A 23,335-nucleotide genomic window follows, 5' to 3' on the forward strand; every position below is an offset into this window, starting at 1 on the left:
GGTCCCGCCGCCAGCGCGTCTGCCCCAGCGCCTGCCCGGACAGGCTCCTCCGACCCAGGGGAGCAGAAGCGGGACTCCGGCGAGGGGGGGGGTGGAGAAGCAAGCCCTCCTCCCCGCGCCCTGGAAACCAGGCGGTGGTGGAGTAAACCTCTGGGAACGCTTCTGCTCCCTCCTGAGCAGTCATTCCGACGGCGAGAAGTAATTCCTGGACAACGCCCAAAATGCCATCCAGCCCCAATAAATAGCGAACAACCTGTCCATGAATGCCGAAGAAAAAATTCACTCCAGATCTGTGGGTTTTCAATCTGTTTACACAGAGTAGAGTTCTGCCTGCTGTCCTCTCACGTTATGAGCAGTAACTCCTATTTCACACCAGCGCTGGACACAGTGTGAGTGAATGCAGCAATAATAAAGTCGTTTTGTAAGGTTTGGTTTGGACGGTTTGAATTCTCCGCCACAGACCACAAATTTCTGGAGCTGGCGCTATTTCTGATGGACTATGACACCAACTTACGGCCAGGTACAAAGGCCTAAAAAACCCCATCATTTCCCTGGAAGTATCCCAGTCCTCATCAGCTGTTTTTCCGCAGACAATAAAATCTAGGATGTACCTTCACTAGCTAAAGAGTTCTGCTTGCCATGCTGGGCTGAAAACATCATTCCTTTGGGAAAACAAGTTCTGGAGGAACAGATCACCAGAGGGACACGATAGGTTGGCTGTGGTAAAGCAAGCCTTAATAGTAATCCATACCTGTTGTCATGCACATATATTCATTGAATTTTAATTTTGTCTAAGAAATGTCATTGGCACCCTTAGCTGAAAGGAGCCTGTTCCATTTCTCCCTGTAAAATTATGTATAACAGACACTTTGTTATTACACATAAACCATCATATAGAAACTAAGCATACTGTATTTGAGTAGCTACCTTTGTAAAATAAACTACATTATTTTCATCAAGTCCTCAAAGTACTCTGCTCTTCCAGTCAACATCACCTTCACATTTCGGACTGGATTCCAGCCAGCTGGCTCTCACCCAGTTCCTTGTTTCTTCCAGGCACAAGATAAATCTGGCATCTAAGTCAAAAAGAGGAGGAAATGTAGAACTGTGTGTCATCAGATTACCAAAGATAGTGCAGTCCTTGTCAATCTATAAATACTGAATGGAAGAATTAACTGGACTTCCCTTTAGGAAACTACATTTCATCCTGGGCAAGTGAGGAAAGACAGAAATCACTCTATTGCTTTTAAGAGTAATTAAAAAGAACCAGCCCTTTTGAAAGCAATCTCTCCACCCTGCCAGGTTACACAGTTGTTTCAGTAATATTTCATGCTATAACTCAACCGTAAGCACTAACAGTATCCTGACCACAGCTCCAGTTGCAAGGCATCACTACAGTTCTTTGCACACTGCTTCATTCATCCGAATTTCTTTCCGATGGATGTTTACCTCTGAACTTTCTGGATCTGCAATGCCTGCTTCTGTAACCATTCCAATGTGCCTGCGATTTTTCATCCACAAGTTACAAATACCTGCGCTCAGCATGACTGGAGAATTTCAAGAGCTGTCTTTTCTCCTTGGTATTTGCCCTGTTCCCACTAAATCCTGTACCATGAAGTGGGTAACTATAAACAAACCAACCCTGGGACAGGAACTGTAATCCCACATATTATCTAGCTATTTGCCTTGAAAAGAGGGAGCAGATTCAGAGCAGAAGACATCCTGTGACTCACCGAAGCAATGGCTCAGCTTGACCTTTCTATACTTCTTTTCCCCTCATCAGTTCCACCCATCATTCCTCACGTTTTCCTGCAATTAAATTGAAACATTATTTGTTCACGTTCCTGTCAGCCTGCACAGAATTGTCTCGTGCTGTTACTTTTATTTACATTACCCAGGTGACGTACTGATGAAAAAGCACAGACTACTCTACCTGCTCCAGAGTAACAGTGCCAACAATAATCTACAATCAACCAACAAGATGAATTATTATAATGCAATATGACCATTTATGAAATTTAATTTTAAGGAGCATTCACTTGTAATTCCCTCAGTAGTGAAACATCTATAAATTCTTGCCTTCACATTCACATGTCTCCAGGTTATGCGCCCTTCCTGCCCATGTCAGCTCTCATTCCAAACTCACTACCTTACTGTGAAAAAAACGATTCCCATTACAGAATCACACAGAATCACAGAATGTTCGGGGTTGGAAGGGACCTCTGTGGGTCATCTAGTCCAACCCCCCTGCCGAAGCAGGGTCACCTACAGCAGGCTGCACAGGACCTTGTCCAGGAGGGTCTTGAATATCTCCAGAGGAGGAGACTCCACAACCTCCCTGGGCAGCCTGTTCCAGTGCTTCGTCACCCTCAGAGGGAAGAAGTTCTTCCTCATGTTTAGATGGAAAACATTCCTGTTTTACATTCTTCTGTCAGAATTGTTCTTCCACTGTATAAGCTGCAACTGAAAATTCACTCCAGTCATATATCAAAGGTACGTGATACTTTCTTTTGATGGCTTCTCTAAGTCACCTAAATGTACTGACACCAGCAGGGTTATTAATACAGGTTTTCTGATACCCATTTTTTTTCTCTTCCTTTCCAGTTCTGTTGGACAGAGGAGTTCCCAAGGAAATAGTGGTATTTTAACCTGGTTTTATATATCACCACAAAAAGTCTTTCACTAAGGGTCTCATTATACTTACTCCCATTTCCTTTCTCATAGCAACTACAGGAGTAGTTGGTAGATTCATTGTCCAAGCACGCTAAGTGTAATTCTTTCCTGAAAAGGTAACACTAACATGTGGTTTATAATGTTTTACATAAGAGAGAAATCCAGTGTAACTAATTCTTTCCGTTATTTTTGTCGCAAGTTGAAACATCCACTTGGAAAACATATGTACATAGCTGACATAAAAGGAAGTTTAAAGTATTCTATTATGGATCAGTTAATGGAGAAAATTAAAAACATTGGTTGAAAACCTCCCGTACTGAGACTCTTGATGGACAAATCGGATGTAAAACCAGCAAGAAACACGTCCTGCAGGGCTCTTCCTGGAGGCACATTGCAAGGGAACCCTCAAATTTCTGTTGAGGAAGGACGGAGCTTTACACCACCACAATTTGTGATTCCCAGGTCCTATACTAAGTGCTACCAAGCCATCATGGACTGGTTTACTGGTGCAGTCTTGGATCCTTCCCAGCCTTCCCCTGTCTAAACTGAGGAAGCAATATTATTGTAAAACATCACCTACATTTTCATTCAGTTTCTTTCAGGAGGATTTTGCTTCCTCTAGATGCAATTTTTTTTCTGCTCCAAGCAAATTTCTTTTACTTGGATACTTCTCCAAAACTGATTTGAAGAATGATAGATATTTCTGGGTAAAAGTTAGTTTTCTTTATTTGTTACTCTCAATTCTCATAAAAGAGGGTTATTCACAGTTTACACAGCACATTCCATACCCTTGTGTCAGACATACTTGATGAAATAGCCCTTCCCAATTTCAGCAGTGTAACCGATCCATCTACAGTAGATGGAAAAACGTTGGTATTGTAGCTAGTGCCCCCACTTTTTCCTCCTCTTCATGCATGTGTATCTTCACAGACTCAGAAGAAGGGGCAAATCCTTAAGCTGCGCTGAAGAACGCAACTTACTCCTAGCCAAATCCAAACCCTTTCCCTGCTCAGCTGCTCAGGAAAAGCCTTTTGGATTAGAGTAATGGGGGCTCGCCGTGGGCCTCACGGTGGTTGCTGGGGGTATGGAGGAGTTCCAGCCTTATTCCTAAATCAGCTTGGGTGACAAGAGATTGTTTTGCCCCCTCTCAGTGGACCGAGGAGCCGGTATCCCGGTTGCGTTTTGAAATGCGATGTGGGAGAGGCTCTGGCACATAGGTGTTTGCTAAGCACAGCTGGCTGAAAACTGAAGAAAGGCTCAGATCGGTTAGATTGTTTTCTGAATAGGATACTTGAGAAATATGATTCCTAGAGCTCAGGATGTTTTGTCCAGAGCAATTATACACAGACATACAATTTATAAGATCATAAATATGATCAATTCTAATAACTTTATCGTGCCTCATTCCTGTAATTCCACTTACATGCTCAGTTTGAAATATCCTGACTGAACTAAGTGTAACATATAATATGCTGAATTAAAGGTGTAGGTAACAGTCTTTACAGAATCTTCAACTTACTCATTATTTTCTGTCTGAATTTGACAATTCAGTTTTGATTGTTGTTCAGTCAGTCAATTGAAACTCAAAGGAGGAATTTTGAAAAAAAACTAAAAATTCCTGCATAATGACAGTTCTTTGGTTCTACATTTCAGTTCAATTCGACCTGTACCATCAATGTTTCTAAGTAACTGGGCAGTAGGTGAAGTCCTGTACTCTAACAGGCCAAGCCAGTAATAAATCAAGGATTTTGTTTTCAACAGTGCAGCAGTTTTCCAGCTAATTTTCAAGAATCCTAGCAAAACCATACAAGAGTCTATTCTTATTGGTCACTCACAGGCCATTCATTGGTATTTAATACCTTTGTTCATACTAAAAATTGTCGCCAACTTGGGCACTTTGGTTTCCTTTCAACTGTTCCGAGTTGTCACATACTATGCCGGTTTCAAAATCAGAAATAATGAGCATAGAGACGTTATTCAACACACAAAACATGGGCTCACATTGCCACAGTAGGTGCTTAGAACACTGTCACTTGTTCCTGTGAGGTATGGATGGATGCAGCATTGCCTTCCCGGTTTGCTGCATTCTAATCCCTCTTCTCTGACCGCTCCTACATTTCTGAAACTCAAACTGCTTCAGAACAAACACCAGTGTTGTTAAGTTCCATGTGATTATTTTTTTTTTCCATTTAGTCAAAAGATTGTCCTTCAGAGTTGGTACAGAGCATCCTGTACCAGATCCCAGGAATATATTCATGCCTATTGTAGTGACAGCTTGAAAGTCCCAAATCTCCTGATTTTCTACAAGATAGAAATCAGTGTTTGCCTTTTATTTTAAAGGAGTCTAGTATGTGATTCTGTCTTTCAATTAATTATTCATTATTAAAAGTAGTAATAAGATCCTGATGAATTATTATTACTATAGTAATGCCTAGAAAGCCTAGTCTTGTATGAAGAGTCTGGTGCCCTATATATTGATAGAAAAAATAGCACAGACAACAGCCTGTTGCCACAGAAAGCTCAGAGAGCCACAGACGAAATGCAACAGGTGGGTAACTCCGATAAATGCGCGGGTTGAAATGAAAAGACACCATTCAGATAAAGTCAGCAACACTAGATAAACGGAAGATTACTATTTCTTCGCGAACATTATCGCAAGGTGGGGTTAAATTGATCTTTGAAGTAAAATAAGGAGAGAGGGTTTTGGAAGCAGAGGGGTGTTGCTGGAGGAGAACTGCTTAAACTTTTCCCAAAGTATCACACAAGTGGAAAGTTCTCCAGGGGCTGATGGCAACATCCATCTGTGCAAAACCAGCCCATGACTGAGGTCCTTCTTTCACCGCACCCAGTTTAAGTTGTGGCCTCTCTGTTGGTGAGAAAAAGAAAACACTGGTTTGACTGCTCGTTTTCCTCACAATCCACAGGAAGCTGGGCTTTAGCTGTCTGGGCTTTCAACTAAGGTTAATTCTCGCAGACCTGGAATATAGCAGCTTTGAGAATGAAAATATACCTGACAGGCATGATAATTAAAGCTTAGCATATGGTATTTTCTATCTAGAAATCTACCTGTCTAGGTTTCACATCTGTCAAATGAGCAGAATATTAATCAGGAAGTTCAATTAATTCAAACAATAGGTAACGGCAGAAGTGGTAGCACTGCTAAACTGCTTCTAAAAGCATAATGGTACAGGCAATATTTTTTTAATTCAAGTAAACAGTCTTTCATTACAATTTTAGCTCCAGTAGATGAAGAAAGAAGCCAATATTTTGATGAAGTTCAGTTCATACTCCAGAGACAGAAGGCATTAGAATGACAAAAGCTAATGTCTAATTGGAAAACAATTTTTTTCTTGTGCACTGAGATCATTAGCACTTGTTTGACACTTTCTAGTACTGTTTTCCTGAAAAAGATCCCCATGATAGTAGTTGACATACCGTGGATAAAATCAAACTGTGCAACATGAAAAGTTTATGAAGAACAGTATTAATAAACATTAATCAACTCTGGCATTTTACTAGGCTAAGGGAAAAATAGCATTAGGCCAAATGAGAGTCAGCAAATGCATGGTAACACGATGACGCCTGCTTTGTGTTCTGCTCTCCAGACCAGGATTCTGCCATACTTCAAAGCACAAGCAGGATTAAACCAAGATTCATTCACTAGATACATTAATATAATTAAATTCATAATGATTTCCTAAAAAGTAGGAAACTAAAGCATTCTGAAAAGAGATTCATGTGCACAAAAGCCTGGCTATTTTTACTAGCAATATTAGCCTAAGAAAATATATGACATTTGAGTACAACTATTACCTTCCCTAGTATACAATATCTTACATATGGACATGAAAAGTATATGTTAGGATTGCTGACAGACAGTAAAGACAGTTAAAATATTAACGGATCATAACTTTACACTTGTACTTTAATTTCCAGCTTTTCCTGATGACAGTCAGGGGGGAGAAGCAGCAGCTTGGAAACATTATCTGTTTCCACAGCGGACAACAACAAAAAAATAATATTCTTTACGAAGAATTGTCTTGCAAAGGAAGGAATGGAAGCAAAGAGGTAATAAAACACGAACTAATTTCTGACATTTCAGCTTGCATTTCAAAGACACATATATAAAAGGAAATGTAGTGAATTTCATTCTTTGAATGTAAAGGGAGTTATTTCACTCTCAGTGTGCAAGAGACCTCTTAGTGTGACAGTACTTTAGACCATCAGCTGTTAAAGCCTGCTTGTCTCTGACAAAAGGACTACCCTCCACTGTAAAATTAGTGGATGACACTTTGAAAAGCAGGGGGTTTATCAGTTGGAAAGGAAAAGAGCAGAACCAGTAACTACCATAAGACCTAGAAAGTACACAACACTGAGCTAAAACTGCTGCGCAGCCTGTATTTCATTAAGCAACGTGCTACAATAAAGGTTACTGCTACAAACTTGATGTACTAAAAAGCCCAAACAGGATACACCTGCACTGAAAGACTTCCCGGCCTCATCTCTACTTTTGCACAGGGAAGATTTCCACAGCAAATTTACGTGCTCTCCCCCAGAAAGCAGGCACCGAAGCTTTCTAGCATCGACTATTGAAATAGACTGAGTTTGTTCCACACGTAAATTTAGGGGGGCAATAAACCTGTTGCATGTGCAAAAGCAAGAAGGTATCCAGCCACACTGAGGGTCGGATGTTTATAGCTGCTTCAGTAATGCAGTCCTGTCCTTACAATGCTCGTCTCATTACTGTTGTGCTGCTCTCCCTAACAGTGGCTCGATTAATAATATTTTTTCTTTTCCATCAGTGTGTTAACAGTAAATATCCAAATAAATTACTCTAGTTATCTGGGTGCATTCTTTCCTATGTTTCTGTCTTGAATATGAGCTGTTGTGATGAGTGCATCTTTCTGCACACATACTCTCCCCCTGTGCCAGCTATTTTAAAGGACAGTAAGCAAGAAACCATTAATAACAATTGATGGCATTTTGTTGGTGATACTATGTATTTCAAAGGTATTCACCCATCACTCACCATAATTTTCAAAGGCATTAATGGCTGTGAGCAGCTCAAAAACCATAAAGAGTAGCCCGTAACACACCCATACCCAAAACTCAGTCATAAAAGGTACAAAAAAATGAGTTACATATGGAAATAAAGCATTGCTACTTCTGTAAAAATCACAGTGCCCCAAGAGGACTGTAGGACAAGTCAACATTTTACAAATCACCATCAAAAATGTGATACTTTTCTGGTCATCTAGTTTTAATGAAACTGGCAACCTGCATTCTCCAAGGAAATACTGACTTACAGCAGTGACCCAGGGGTTTTCCCTCCTTGCTTTCCTTAACTACCAGGTTGCAAGCTTTACCAATGATGTTTTCGGTAGAAAAGAGTAAAATAGAATTATAGAATCATAGAATAACAGGCTGGAAGGGACCTCAAGGATCATCTGGTCCAACCTTTTTTGGCAAAAGCACCATCTAGGCAAGATGGCCCAGCACCCCGTCCAGCTGAACCTTAAAAGTTTCCAATGTTGGGGAATCCACCACTTCCTTGGGGAGATTATTCCAATGGTTGATTGTTGTCATTGTGAAAAATTGTCCACTTGCATACAATTGGAATGTACCCATGACCCCTCGTCTTTTTCCATGTGACTCCTTGTAAAAAGGGAGTGGCCATCTTCTTTCCAGCCACCCTTTAAATACTGAAACATGGTGATAAGGTCTCCTCTAAGCCTACTTTTCTCAAGGGTGAACAAACCCAGTTCTCTCAGCCTTTCCTCACATAGCAGGCTTCCCAGTCCTTTGATCATTTCTGTAGCCCTTCTCTGGACCCTCTCCAGCCTGTCCACATCTTTTTTGTATAGCAGAGACCAAAACTGAACACAGTATTCCAGGTGTGGCCTGACAAGTGCTGAGTGGGATAATGACCCTATCTCTACTGGTGATATCCTTGTTGATGCAGAATAGAATAGAATATTATATTATATTTCACTTGGAAGAGACCTACCACGACCATCTAGTCCAACTGCCCGACCCCTTCAGGGTTGACCAAGTTAAAGCATGTTGTTAAGGGCATTATCCAAATGCCTCTTCAACACTGACAGGCTTAGGGCACTGAGCACCTCTCTAGGAAGCCTGTTCCAGTGCTTGACCACCCTCTCGGTAAAGAAATGCTTCCTAACATCTAGTCTGAACCTCCCCTGGCGCAGCTTTGAACTATTCCCATGTGTCCTGTCACTGGATACCCAGGAGAAGTGATCAGCACCTCCCTCTCCACGTCCCCTCCTCAGGAAGCTGTAGAGAGCAAAGAGTTCACCTTTGCTCCAAACTAGACCAGCCCCCCAGTCCTTAGCTGCTCCTCTTCGGACATGCCTTCCGGCCCTGCCACCAACTTTGTTGCCCTTTATTGACCAACAGATGAGACATTTGATCTGATTTCAAAGACAACCCACTTCAATAGAAGAAAAATGCCATTTAGGCCATTGTCTGCAGCAGAACATGGACAAACTCATTAGGCAGTCAGATTTTGCCGATCACAGAATCACAGAATCACAGAATCACAGAATAGTAGGGGTTGGAAGGGACCTCTGTGGGTCATCTAGTCCAACCCCCCCGCCGAAGCAGGGTCACCTACAGCAGGCTGCACAGGACCTTGTCCAGGCGGGTCTTGAATATCTCCAGAGAAGGAGACTCCACAACCTCCCTGGGCAGCCTGTTCCAGTGCTCCGTCACCCTCAGAGGGAAGAAGTTCCTCCTCATGTTCAGACGGAACTTCCTGTGCCTCAGTTTGTGCCCATTGCCCCTTGTCCTGTCACTGGGCACCACTGAAAAGAGCTTGGCCCCATCCTCCTGACACCCACCCTTCAGATATTTGTAGGCATTTATAAGGTCCCCTCGCAGCCTTCTCTTCTTCAGGCTGAACAAGCCCAGTTCCCTCAACCTCTCCTCGTAGGGGAGATGCTCCAGTCCCCTCACCATCCTTGTAGCCCTCCGCTGGACTCTCTCCAGTAGCTCTTCATCCTTCTTGAACTGGGGAGCCCAGAACTGGACACAGTACTCCAGATGAGGCCTCACCAGGGCAGTGTAGAGGGGAAGGAGAACCTCCCTTGTCCTGCTGGCCACACTCTTCTTGATGCACCCCAGGATCCCATTGGCCTTCTTGGCAGCCAGGGCACACTGCTGGCTCATAGTTAACCTGTCGTCCACCAGGACACCCAGGTCCCTCTCCGCAGAGCTGCTCTCCAGCAGGTCCACCCCAAGCCTGTACTGGTGCATGAGGTTGTTCCTCCCCAGGTGCAGGACCCTGCACTTGCCCTTGTTGAACCTCATCAGGTTCCTCTCTGCCCAGCTCTCCAGCCTATCCAGGTCACGCTGAATGGCAGCACAGCCTTCCGGTGTATCTACCACACCTCCCAGTTTGGTGTCGTCAGCAAACTTGCTGAGGGTACATTCTAACTCTTCATCCAGGTCGTTGATGAAGAAGTTAAACAAGACTGGGCCCAGTACTGACCCCTGAGGGACACCACTTGTCACCAGCCTCCAACTAGACTCAGCGCCGCTGATGACAACCCTCTGAGTTCTGCCATTCAGCCAGTTCTCTATCCACTTCACTGACCACTCATCCAGCCCACACTTCCTCAGCTTCCCCAGGAGGATATCATGGGAGACTGTGTCGAAAGCCTTGCTGAAGTCAAGGTAGATAACATCCACAGCTCTCCCTTCGTCTACCCAGCCAGTCATGTCATCGTAGAAAGCTATCAGATTGGTCAGGCATGATTTCCCCTTGGTGAATCCATGCTGACTACTCCTGATAACCTTCTTTTCTTCCACTTGCTTCATGATGGCCTCCAGGATAAGCTGCTCCATCACCTTTCCCGGGATGGAGGTGAGGCTGACCGGCCTGTAGTTCCCTGGGTCCTCCTTCTTGCCCTTTTTGAAGATTGGAGTGACATTGGCCTTTCTCCAGTCCTCGGGCACCTCTCCTGTCTTCCAGGACCTCTCAAAGATGATGGAGAGTGGCTCAGCAATGACATCCGCCAGCTCCCTCAGCACTCGTGGGTGCATTCCATCGGGGCCCATGGATTTGTGGACATCCAGATCGCTTAAGCGATCCCTCACACAGTCCTCCTCGACCAAGGGAAAGTCGTCCTCTCTGTAGGCTTCCTCTCTTACCTCCGGGGCCTGGGATTCCTGAGGGCCAGTCTTAGCACTGAAGACTGAAGCAAAGAAGGCATTCATTAGCTCTGCCTTCTCCGCATCCTCCGTCACCAGGACACCCGCCTCATTCAGCAGCGGCCCCACATTGTCCCTAGCCTTCCTTTTGCTGCTGATGTAGTTGAAGAAGCCCTTCTTGTTGTTTTTGACATCCCTTGCCAGCTTCAATTCCAGGTGAGCCTTGGCCTTCCTCGTCGCATCCCTGCATGCTCTCACTACGTTTCTGTACTCTTCCCAAGTGGCCTGTCCCTCTTTCCACATGCCATGCACCTTTCTCTTCTGCCTGATCTCCGCTAGAAGCTCCTTGTTTAACCATGCAGGTCTCCTTCCTCCTTTGCTAAATTTCTTTCTCAGGGGGATGCATTGGCTATTACGGAAAGCACTTCCATCACTCAACACCTCAAACTTTCTGTTACAGAAGAAAGTTCAATTCTTTCTATCCTTCAGCAGATGCAGCCTAAGCTTTATAAATGGATGAGCTGCATCTAACCCATAGTAGCAGATGACTGCAGGCCAGCTAGTGATGACGCTGCTGACTCACATCCTGAAAGCAGCGAGGAAATGTTGGACACACGGCTGCTCGCTTCTCTCACAAGGAACTGTGTCTCATTTCTAGTCAGAAAGTTGCCTCCTGTGACTTTGTCCACCCAGTGTAGCATCTCAGGCTTTCATACGTTCATCTGCTATTGCCCTGAAGTCTACACTGCTACTGTCCACGATTTCATATACAGCAACTATTTAACTCCACTGCTTCATGTCATATATTTCTCCGTATCAGTACATAGGATGAGAAGCAGATGGAAAGCTGTCTCAGCTTTGCTTTACACTTTCACAGGATAGCTCAAAGAGGAAACAGTAAACATGTTAATTACCTGTCTACACCATTCCTCAAGGAGGAATATATTGTCTCTTTATCTGATGATGCCCATATGTGCTTATCAATGGATATTTTGCTGCATTCAGATCTCCATCCTCAGAAGCAGGATGAAGGTAGCACGAAGGAAGTAGCATAAAGTATTCTGTTTGTGTTTACATTAACTTTTTTCCTGTTTGGTTCTACATCATGTATACACTGATCACCTCTTCTACTTCTGCAATTTTGGTACCATGAATTCTACATTATTTTCGAAAAAGAAGAAAAATCAATAGTATTTTTTTCTCCCCAAATGAAGTAAAAAACACACAACGAGTAGGGTGCAATAGGGCTAATCACTGGAGAAATCAAGATCTGGGGTGATAGGAGGCAACATTTGTATGACTCAAGACGGAACAGAAATTTCTACAGGGCACAGATTCATGAGTCAGAACCACATATAGAAAATAAGCAACAGACAAATTTTGATTTATAGAGATATAATTCTATCGAAAGGCTCTGTTAACTGGACCATAAACTATCTGAACTTCACCCCTGTGGTTTATCACATCAGTGAAACCTCTTGTTATAGTCCATCATGCATCTTTATTTTCCCTCATCTTCTCACATGCACAAAAATGTAGGAGTCTGTAGGACCTGAAGGATTAGTTAAATACTGAAAGGACCTAATTTATCAGATTTCTAATCACATGCCATTTAGAAGCATTTTACTTCAAGACATTATCTGAAGAAAAAAGCATTTCAAAAAAACGATAATAAAATAGTCCACCAGACAACATATAACAGTTGTACGATCTTCTGTGTAAATGAAATTAGCTGATGGCTGAGAATAGGATTTTCAAAATTCTCTAAGCACCAGATATGAACAAATAGAGGAAAAGCTAAATTAATCTGCTTAATTCTGAGTATAGTAGAATATAAATTGCCAGAATTATGCGGAATACACACATACGCACGTACACACACACCCCACACGGAGGCAAACCCACATTTTCCCCCATTTCTGAAACCAGTACCTTGCTGGGTTGGGTTGCTTAGGAGACTCTGATCCAAAGAGTTATGTCAGCAGGATTATGTAAGCTCTCGACAGGTCTACCAAGGCTAGGTACATCAAAGACAGAGGCCAGATAAAAATTCCTCTCTTGATTCTTCAAGCGTGGGAGCTGGATGCAAGGCTGACCACCTCCCTCTTCAAAAATATTACTGGCTAAGTCTTCACTTTGTCTCCATGACAATTTCCATCTCAGTTCCGTGGATTAGTGGATAGTCCCGAATGAATCTGTGCAACAAGCGTCAGTCCAATCCTGCCTCAGCAAGAAGCTTGAACCTTGAAGCAGCTGCTGCTCCAGAGTCACTCCATGTTATGTACAAGATTCTGGCATGTACATACAATGCTGCAAGCTGGAAAAATCAGCTCAAGTTATGAGGGAGATGGAAAATTACAGTATTGATATTCTCAGTGTGAGTGGGTACAGATGGTCAGGAACAGATTGTATCAAATTGAAGAACAATAATAAAATCATGAACTACTCAGGTTCCCCAGCTGGAGGGAAAGAGAGAGTTGCACTGATTGTGAGTGACACCATGTAAAGCGCCCTGCGAGACAGACAAGGAACCAATTAACAGCAAACGAGCAGGTACACAGTGCAAGGGAGTAGGTGAGAACGAAAACCCCTGCAAGCACTACCATGATATAAACCCACTTTCTAAAACACCCTACAGAACCTTGTTAGCAGCAGCACAGCCTCGCTGACATGGCTGGGTATGAATGGGGGAGCAGGGACAATTAATTATGGACTGAACATGACTTGGGTACCTGGAATTTATTCTTACAGTAGCACCGATGAAGAGCATATCCAACTTTGATAACTAAATCATCCATTGATGGCAAGAACATGCTCTTCTGGCCACAAAATCACACCAGAGTGCTTGTAACAAAAACACAGGTATACCAGGTTTTAACCTGCAGAAATTTGTGTTTGTTCCTCTGAATGTTTGGGCATGTAAGTTCCATGTGCTGACAGTGAATAGGACATATGTGCTGCCATCGTGAAAATAAATTTAAAGCAAACACTTGCAGAGGCAGCAAATAAGAAAATCACCACTCAAATGTATGGAATTTAAATGTCAGTTCTTAAAAAACAGGTTTTCTGCCGGCAGGCATGATTTTCAGCTTTTTTATAAACAAATTTTGAAGATTTGTGGTAAAACTTGCTAGCAGAACTAAAATTTTTCTGGTATTTTTCAATGGCTGGAAAAAGGAGGGGTGGGTCACTGCAATGCTACGGAGTGGCATCATCAGAGAGGGACCGGCAAAGGAGAATCTCCTGAATGTTCACACCAAAATGCCATTAAAAATGGAAAATGGGAATAAAAGGTTATAAAGGAAAGATAATCATATTGGCAGGCAGCAAAAAAGGGGGCTCCTGATGACTGTCTACCAACCACAAAGAGCTTGCCAGTGATTTTAACCATAGTTAGAATTAATTAATAAAAAACAAATGAAGAAATATTATTACCATCCAAAAAAATAAAGAGGGGAGGAGCCTTTCACTGCATACTAAAACTGCCCTGTCACCTGAAAAAAAAAAATCAATCTGGATAATTCAAATAAGACAATAATTGGGAGAAAATCATCTTGCATTAAGCTGAAAGTAGCTTAGAGATGAAGAACTGGAAGGCAGTTCTGTAGCGTGAGACAGATCGGATCTGCTCAAAAGCAGCAGCAAAAAGGAACAGAAAACGATGCTCTAAATCTTGAACAAAGCACAAGACAATGAGTCTACTGTAGAAGAATATACAAGAAAAACCTTCAAAAAACTACCTGAAAGACACTTCTAGTGACTGCAGAACTGACACAGCACCACAGCCCCCTCCAGAAAATTCTTCTATGTACTTATGCTGAATTGGATTTGCAACATCGCTGCATCTTCAGGTACTTGAAGAACAACAGATTACTTCTGGCAGCCTGATCTTAGGCTGACCGTATTTTCAGGCTGTGCGCTGCCACTGAACAACCAATGCACACCAGCAACGCATGGCACATACCAAACACACCTAGATCGTGTTGACTTTCAGAAAGCTTTCAAGAGCGCCTCTGAAATTTTTCAGTAACCCAGAACAATACCCAGAAAACGTTGTGGTTTTCATTAAGACACCAGATGGGCCACGATCTCTAACCAGTTTGGTTGGAGTTAATACCGAATTTATCGTAATTTGGAGGTAACAGATCTTCCAGACAGTGAAATTCCGTGGTCAGCTCACGCACGTGTAGGTCTGGACATTGCTGATGGTATCTGCCTCCTGGAGACACTGATAAAAAACATGCCACTAAAGAACTGCCAGAACTGAATAAAATGTCCTGAAGTCAGAAAGTTAAAGCACAAAGGTGGTGAAAATCAGCGTGACCTCAGATGATTGCATTGCTCTGTAAGAGGGATGTCTTGAGTTTATTAGCTCTCTCATTAAAACAGCAACTTCTGCACGATTGCGTCTGTGAGTAAATGACTCGAGTGGAAAGCCTTGCTTTTCCGTGGCTGGGCTCCAGCAGGGAAATCTAACGCCCTCCATGACAAGCAAGGAGTCTTTTGTAGCTATGCATTAAACATATACCTGCGGGTCAGGACAGAGCGGATGGAAAACTGCTTTCAGCTGTGGTATTCCCCGTGGTTACTCAGAGAGACGTAGTTGGACGGAATAAGGCAGGCCCTGTGCTGCACTGGGCACGCCGTTGCATTGTGCCTTTACAGAGGGGCATTTTCAGCACAGCGTGAACTGAAGCAGCCGTTTTGCTAGGAAATTTGGAAAAATGTGAAGGCATTGGCTTGTGATAGCACAGCTTAAAGGCAGTGTGATCACTAGACAGCTTAAGGGACTCTCACGCTTCTGATGATATGAAAAGTGGGTTGAATTAAGACAGACAAATAAAATGAGGACCTGACGGATCTGCGGTTTCTTCCTTCAGGTATCTCCCGCTGAAAGACTTTACTGGTTAGCTCAGCATCCCACTGCACACTATTTCAGCTCCTCCCATCTCGCGAATAAAGTTTTTGGTTACTAAACATTTTAACAAAACTTCTTTTAGTAAATTTTTTTGTTGAGCATTCAGTTCTGATCTGTTCTGCCACATTTTTTTTCCATGTCCACCACCATAAATGCATCCCTTAGCAGGACTACTAAATTGAATTTTGACTCGGTCCAAAATTCACTATGACATTTCATCAGTGTGCAGTGCTCAGTAAAAAATCTCCGTCCAGGGCAGTTCACATAAAAGAGTGTCCACAGAATAAGCCACAAAACCCATAAAGATATTTGTCTTTTGAAGCAAATTACTACATATTGTCCACAATTTAAATAATTGTCACTGAGCCAGATTCCTGGTTTTATTCTTTTTATTTCTGGGAAAAAGAAAACCTGACTAAACCTTAGTTTCAAATCACATTTAGACACCCAATTACTGTATTAAGTTTATTGCACAGTTTGACATCAATATCATAATCCAGTTACCTACTCCATGCTGTTTTAACTTGTGATAATGAACATTTTCCGTTCAAGATATTGTACTGCTGCCACTGGACAGCCGTAACTGACAGGATTATGTAAAAACAGTGGCTTATCATGAATGTCCTAATGTTTTCTGATGTTAAATACTCACTTGAGAATGACGCAACTGCAAATATTGCCAGCAGTTTTGTTTGCCAAGGTTATATTTTGCCTTAAGTGATGCAAAAGAACACAGGCTCCATTCCTGAAATAGCTGGTCTATAAATATGATACCTTTAGATACCCAGCTGAGCCAATAAATCTTTTGCCTTCAAACTCAAATGCTGGATTATCCCATTTGTGGGGGAAAAAAAACCCCAGGCATTTTAGATATTTCACCTGACATTCTTCTGGCATAAGAGAGATGGATTTTTCCCTATCATCTTTACTCAAACTGAGTGAGAAAACTGCTGACATGCTCCTTCCTTTTCCATCTGTGCCTTGCAGCTCCCCCTGACTCCTGCCGTGCCAAACCCCTCCCCTTTGGCCAGTCTGCAAAACCTTGTTATGTTCTGGTAATAATCCTTCCCCTTTGGTTCTCCTCTCTTCTACTCCTCCACGCATTTTTGAGATAAGGTTTCCTTTCCCCAAATACATCCCAGACACTACGCACACCATAGTGTAAGATCGTAGGCATCTGCAAATGATCAAAGCAACCATAGGTCTTCCAGAGCTTAACAATCCTCATTCTTGGGGGGATTCCGGGTAATGTTCTACCAGATAACATTATATGGTAGAAATAACCTCAAGAAAGAAGTATTACTGCTTCCTGGTTGGCAAAAGCTAAGCGATACAGCCAAGTCAATAATAAGCATAGAGAAAGCAAGAATTTCTGAGGCGCTATTTAGGGAAGCAGGGATGTGAAGAGAACAAAAAACAGAAGGGAAAGAAAACCGTTACGCTGGAAAATCTGTAATCCTCCAATCAAATCAATTTTACAAGTACAAAGAAGTGATTTCATCCTCAGGTACTATTCAATCTCTACCCTAGATCTCCAAGCACAGAAAAACAGCAAACAGCTGTTCTTCGGCACAGAGTGAAAGGGGAACGAGCAATGACCAAATGCCGCTGCCCAGCAGCGCCCAGGGGTGTTGGCCCCGGAGAGCAGAAGCAGGAGCGCTCGGACGGAGACTCTGCAGCTGCTGGTGAGGTTTGGCTCTACCATCAACTAGTGGACTTCTCATGCAGGTGTTTGATGCAACGGCCTTTCTTAGCAGATGTACCAGATCCCCTGTCCCTTCCTATCTCCTGCCATTCATCCCACCTTATGCCATGACAGCTTTTGTACGCTGTTTTGTAAATGAATGGTATTTTTCAGATTGCTAGAAAAAAAAATGGCCTTATTCTACAATAGGGCTCTTAGAAAAAAGTCACATCTTCAAATAATTCCACTCTGCCTGAACATAAGTTAGAGGCTTGGATGTCAGTCTTGTAATACACGAGTGCAGCATGTCTACTAAATCTATATTAAATCTGTGGTTTTCTATCATATTGTAGGTTTTAATCAGATTTATACAATGACAATCAAAACACCATCTCCGTCCATTTATCTTCTTAATAATCAGCAATGCTCCTTTGTCTGCTGAAAGATCTTTGGTTTTGCCCACACAAGCCCTAAAAGTAGAAAACATTATGCAACATGCTATAAACTCCTGATCATATCCATCTACCCACTGAGAAAACATCGCCTGCATCTGCTGAAACTGCTCCAGAGCTGGACAAAATGAAATCACTAAATACACTAGCATTTATTAATATAAGAAAAACTTCAAAAAACAAGACCTTCCACTTTATATACTAAGGTCCACAGAGATCCCAGATCAAACTCTCAAGGCACTGAAAAACAGCAGCTCTGCTTAAAGTCAGTATAGCAACAATTACTCACCACCTCTGAAAAATCTTTGTTTCAGCTTAGAGGAAGTGTGTATATTTTTCATTTAATACAGTAAGGAATGAAACTTTCAGCAGTTCTTAGTTGGTGGCATTTGAACTATGATCTTTGATTTTGTCCTAGAATTCTTCACAAGCCTTCTAAAGCCCCAGAAGTCCTAGGTGAGCACATCACAGTCTTTTCTTTCTAATTAAGGTCCCTCTTCTTCAAATGCCCTTCCATCTTTCTCCAGTATAACATTGAGCTCTTCAAGTTTCCCACAAACTATTATCCACAGAAATTTCTTTGTGCTCAGTTACAGAACCTCATTTATCTCCCTTCAAACATTTTTAGACATTTGCGATGCCGCATAGCAGACAAGAACTTCCAAGAAGGTGTTCACTTGTCACCAGTTTTGCTCCTGTTAAACCTCATCACCTCTGTGTGCGGTTCTGTCCAAACCTACGCAGATATTCACAAGTTAAATAACCGCCTTTGGTATCACACTGTTAATTATAAAATCAAATGAAGTTTTAAACCATAACATCAATGTCTGAAGCATGGGAGAAATGTCCCCTAAAAGAAACTATTTATCTCCACCGAACAGAGAGCAAGCTCAGGTACACAAAGCTGTTTGCCATGCCTGTATTGTAGACATCTACAGTTAAGACGAATTCTACTCCAATGTACACATTCTTGGTCCAGTAACTAGGATCAGATTTCCGTCTGAACATGAGGAAGAACTTCTTCCCTCTGAGGATGACGGAGCACTGGCACAGGCTGCCCAGGGAGGTTGTGGAGTCTCCTCTGGAGATATTCAAGACCCGCCTGGACAAGGTCCTGTGCAGCCTGCTGTAGGTGACCCTGCTTCGGCAGGAGGGTTGGACTAGATGACCCACAGAGGTCCCTTCCAACCCCTACTATTCTGTGATTCTGTGATCAGAAGACACTGCAGAGATATTTTCATATAAGACAGCGTGTTAGATTATCCAACTAAAGGCTAAGCAAATTAAACACAAAACCATGGCAAGAATCAGAAGAACCATTAGTAAAAACTGAGCACACTGACTCACTAGTCCTAAAACCATCGAAGGAGAATGATTCAATCGTTGTCCTTGGTGCAAAACCCACAAGAAGTGTAGGACACTCCCTAGAAAGCCGTGCAAACTGAGGGGTTATCTAAAGGGGTATCAGACTTCTTACAGAACACGGGGAATTGAGAATTTAGGGACAGAACAGGGAGTATTTGGGGCCCATGTAAAATTTATTATAGGATTTTTTTTAAGGGGATAGCAGCAACGTGCAAAACTTACTATGGGATGTTTAAGCGAAGCACCAAAGGTGTGTAAAGGCAGGGACTAAGGTAGACTGGGGAGAAACAAGCATGGAAAAACCAAGGACAAAGAGGATACAGTGGGCCAGTCCCATGTAAACAGATTACTGATTACGCTTTGGTACATGAGCCCTGCACTTCCTCGCTGCAGTCTCTCTGATATTCTTATTACATCGTATTTCTAACTGGTCTTGCATGCGTGTCCATGTCAAGGCTGGCAAACTTCAAGGGGGACTAGCCCACGAGTGGAAGAACATGAATAAGCCACCGGAGCAGGACCACACGTCTGAGGGACTCGAGGGTCTGGGGGCCAGCAGCTGGGGGAGACAGAGACCCACGCTGCGGGTGAACTTCAACCCTGGCCGGCTGGAAAGCAGGAGGTGGGTGGAGCTCCAACACCCGAAGCACAGCACTCTTATTTACACAGGTGCCAGTAAAGGCACCGCTCTCTCCCCACGCTGACTTGTGGCTGGCCACGTGTGTGTTTGTATTGCGTGTCGGTGCACACACGGGTATTCTTTTGTACTGTTACGGGCTTGTGGATACAGAATCACAGCAGCCTTGGATCCTTTGGATTGGAGGGGAAAAATCACCCCCCTGGTCCCAGAGGCCAGGGGATTCTGCTGCCACAAACAAAGCGAAGAATACTCACATGTACACTGACAGAAAAAAAACCCATGGAATTTTTTTAGTTAGTTTAAAATTTTTATCTATTTCCATATACACCTCAGAAACCTGAGTGGCAGTTTAGCTTGTTTTAGATATCTACAATATACAGAGAGTAAAATAAATTACTTTTTTCAAATATCTGTATCATTACATAGCCTGGCTATGATAAAATAGGAATAAAATGTTGATGACTCCATAGGGGCTTTATCATGAAACAGCTAAAATTCACCAAAGCTATGAATACTGATTTAAATATTTTTGAATCAAAGAATTCAAAAATATGCAAATACACAGTCTCCAAGTATCCTCCTAAGTTTAAAATTCCTTTTTTTCAGCATGCTGTTACAATCTATCTAGCAACATTTCTAGCCAACCCTGATCCTTTGAGTTGCTCCACTTGGGGTCCTGTTTAAAGCAATAGTGAACAAAGGTCTCTGAACATACAGAGATCCTTTGGACATGGCTCATGCAGCAGAGCTCCACACCAACACCACACTGTAACCAAACCAACTTCAGAACTGAAAGCTCTCTAGTTATATTCAGAGTTCTGCACCACAGCTAATAAATTCCAAGTGGCAGGGCTTGTTCACACCAGAGGTTATCATGACTCAACAAATCAACAACCAACTACATCAACTCAAGTTGAACTGACAAGGCTGAAAATTTTTAATCACATTCCACAAGATTAGTCTGGTTTTGCAAATTGTGCAAGACTTGACTACAGCTGTGTCACAAGCCATACTTTGGACCACACATTCTCCCTCAATTTTCTCAGTGTTTCAGGAAGGAAATAAACTGTATTTGGCACAGAGCACACTCTATTAGTACAAAAGGCACACAGCCAGCATCAGTCTATTCCCTGATCTGTTCCACTGCTTCTCATCATCCTACTTATAGCTCTTCAGATCTGCTTCTCTTCCTGCATCACCCCATAAGGTAAGTGATCCAGAGAGTAAAAGATACATTATGGCCTCTTATCACCAAACAGCCGTAATTTTACCAGGATGATCCAGGAATCTTGCCCAAACAGTGCTGGAAGAGACAACTGGAAGCGTAAGAACTAGAAATGCATATGGATGTTAGTGTCAGTAGATACATTAAACAGGATACTATATGAAAGCAAGTGCTCAAAGTGCTCAATTTCCAGATTAAAAAAAAAAGTTAAATTCTAAAGTTTATTCTAATTGAGCTCGTAATTTTTTTTTGTGCATAAACTCGGGAGGGATAGTTACAAACTGCATAGTGCAAAGGCTTAAAAAATCCTTTTGTACAGATGTTAAGCAACATTCACGGTTACTAAATATATCGTATTTCTACAATAGAAGCCTTTGATATAGAAAGCCTAGTTGAATTCCAGCATAGTTTTCTCATCACCTTAGTATCACAGAATCACAGAATCACAGAATGGTAGGGGTTGGAAGGGACCTCTGTGGGTCATCTAGTCCAATCCTCCTGCCGAAGCAGGGTCACCTACAGCAGGCTGCACAGGACCTTGTCCAGGTGGGTCTTGAATATCTCCAGAGAAGGAGACTCCACAACCTCCCTGGGCAGCCTGTTCCAGGGCTCTGTCACCCTCAGAGGGAAGAAGTTCTTCCTCATGTTCAGACGGAACTTCCTGTGCCTCAGTTTGTGCCCATTGCCCCTTGTCCTGTCGCTGGGCACCACTGAAAAGAGCTTGGCCCCATCCTCCTGACACCCACCCTTCAGATATTTGTAAGCATTTATAAGGTCCCCTCGCAGCCTTCTCTTCTTCAGGCTGAACAAGCCCAGCTCCCTCAGCCTTTCCTCATATGGAACATGTTCCAAGTCCCCTCACCATCCTTGTAGCCCTCTGCTGGACTCTTTCCAGTAGCTCCTCATCTTTCTTGCAGTGGGGAGCCCAGAACTGGACACAGTACTCCAGATGAGGCCTCACTAGGGCAGTGTAGAGGGGAAGCAGAACCTCCCTCGACCTGCTGGCCACACTCTTCTTGATGCACCCTAGGATCCCATTGGCTTTCTTGGCAGCCAGGGCACACTGCTGGATCATGGTTAACCTGTCGTCCACCAGGACACCCAGGTCCCTCTCCACAGAGCTGCTCTCCAGCAGGTCCACCCCAAGCCTGTACTGGTGCATGGGGTTGTTCCTCCCCAGGTGCAGGACCCTGCATTTGCCTTTGTTGAACCTCATCAGGTTCCTCTCTGCCCAACTTTCCAGCCTATCCAGGTCACGCTGAATGGCAGCACAGCCTTCCGGTGTGTCCACCACACCTCCCAGTTTGGTGTCATCAGCAAACTTGCTGAGGGTACATTCTAACTCTTCATCCAGGTCGTTGATGAAGAATTTAAACAAGACTGGGCCCAGTATTGACCCCTGAGGGACACCACTAGTTACCAGCCTCCAACTAGACTCAGCGCCGCTGATGACAACCCTCTGAGTTCTGCCATTCAGCCATTTCTCAATCCACTTCACCGACCACTCATCCAGCCCACACTTCCTGAGCTTCCCTAGGAGGATATCATGGGAGACTGTGTCGAAAGCCTTGCTGAAGTCAAGGTAGACAACATCCACGGCTCTCCCTTCGTCTACCCAGCCAGTCATTTCATCGTAGAAAGCTATTAGATTGGTCAGGCATGATTTCCCCTTGATGAATCCATGCTGACTACTCCTGATAACCTTCTCTTCTTCCACTTGCTTGATGATGGCCTCCAGGACAAGCTGCTTCAGTAAAAAGCCAAGTCTATCCCACTGGAAGAGAAGCAGAGCATTTCCCAGACAAACATTAAAAGAACTTTGGGCTACAGGTACCTTGTGAAATGTGAAGCTTTTTTTTTATATAAACTTAAAATAGAAGGCTTATAATAAATCTCACCTAAGTAAGTTTCTGCGTTTTATATATTTTTGTCATCTTTCATCCAGATTTTAGAAGTTGTAAATAAGCTAAACAGAAAAGACATTTATTCAACTATGTCATTTTTAATATTAGCACCTTCAACAGTCTGAAGTTTTGTCAAGCCATATAACAATAGCTAAGAAGACAGAACAAAACTATAAACATGTTTACACGTCTGACATTCCTGCTGAATTCCTTTTCAATAAAAGAAAAATAATATATCATACTGTAATAAATATAATGCAATATATTTGTCAGTTGGAATAATAAAGATCCAGTCCATTGCC

General features: G+C 42.9%; 1 protein-coding gene across 1 annotated transcript in view; it reads right to left on the minus strand.

Moving 5' to 3' along the window:
* RIMS2 (regulating synaptic membrane exocytosis 2) overlaps positions 1 to 12,985 on the minus strand; it is a 534,102-nt gene extending 521,117 nt beyond the window's left edge. The window contains exon 1 of the mRNA XM_075415724.1: positions 12,778 to 12,985. The gene's annotated coding sequence lies outside the window, so the exon portion shown is untranslated. The remainder of the gene's footprint in view (positions 1 to 12,777) is intronic.
* Positions 12,986 to 23,335: the final 10,350 nt, after the last annotated feature.

Source organism: Opisthocomus hoazin, chromosome 3 (assembly GCF_030867145.1).
Source record: "Opisthocomus hoazin isolate bOpiHoa1 chromosome 3, bOpiHoa1.hap1, whole genome shotgun sequence".
In the NCBI taxonomy this organism is placed as follows: Eukaryota; Metazoa; Chordata; class Aves; order Opisthocomiformes; family Opisthocomidae; genus Opisthocomus; species Opisthocomus hoazin.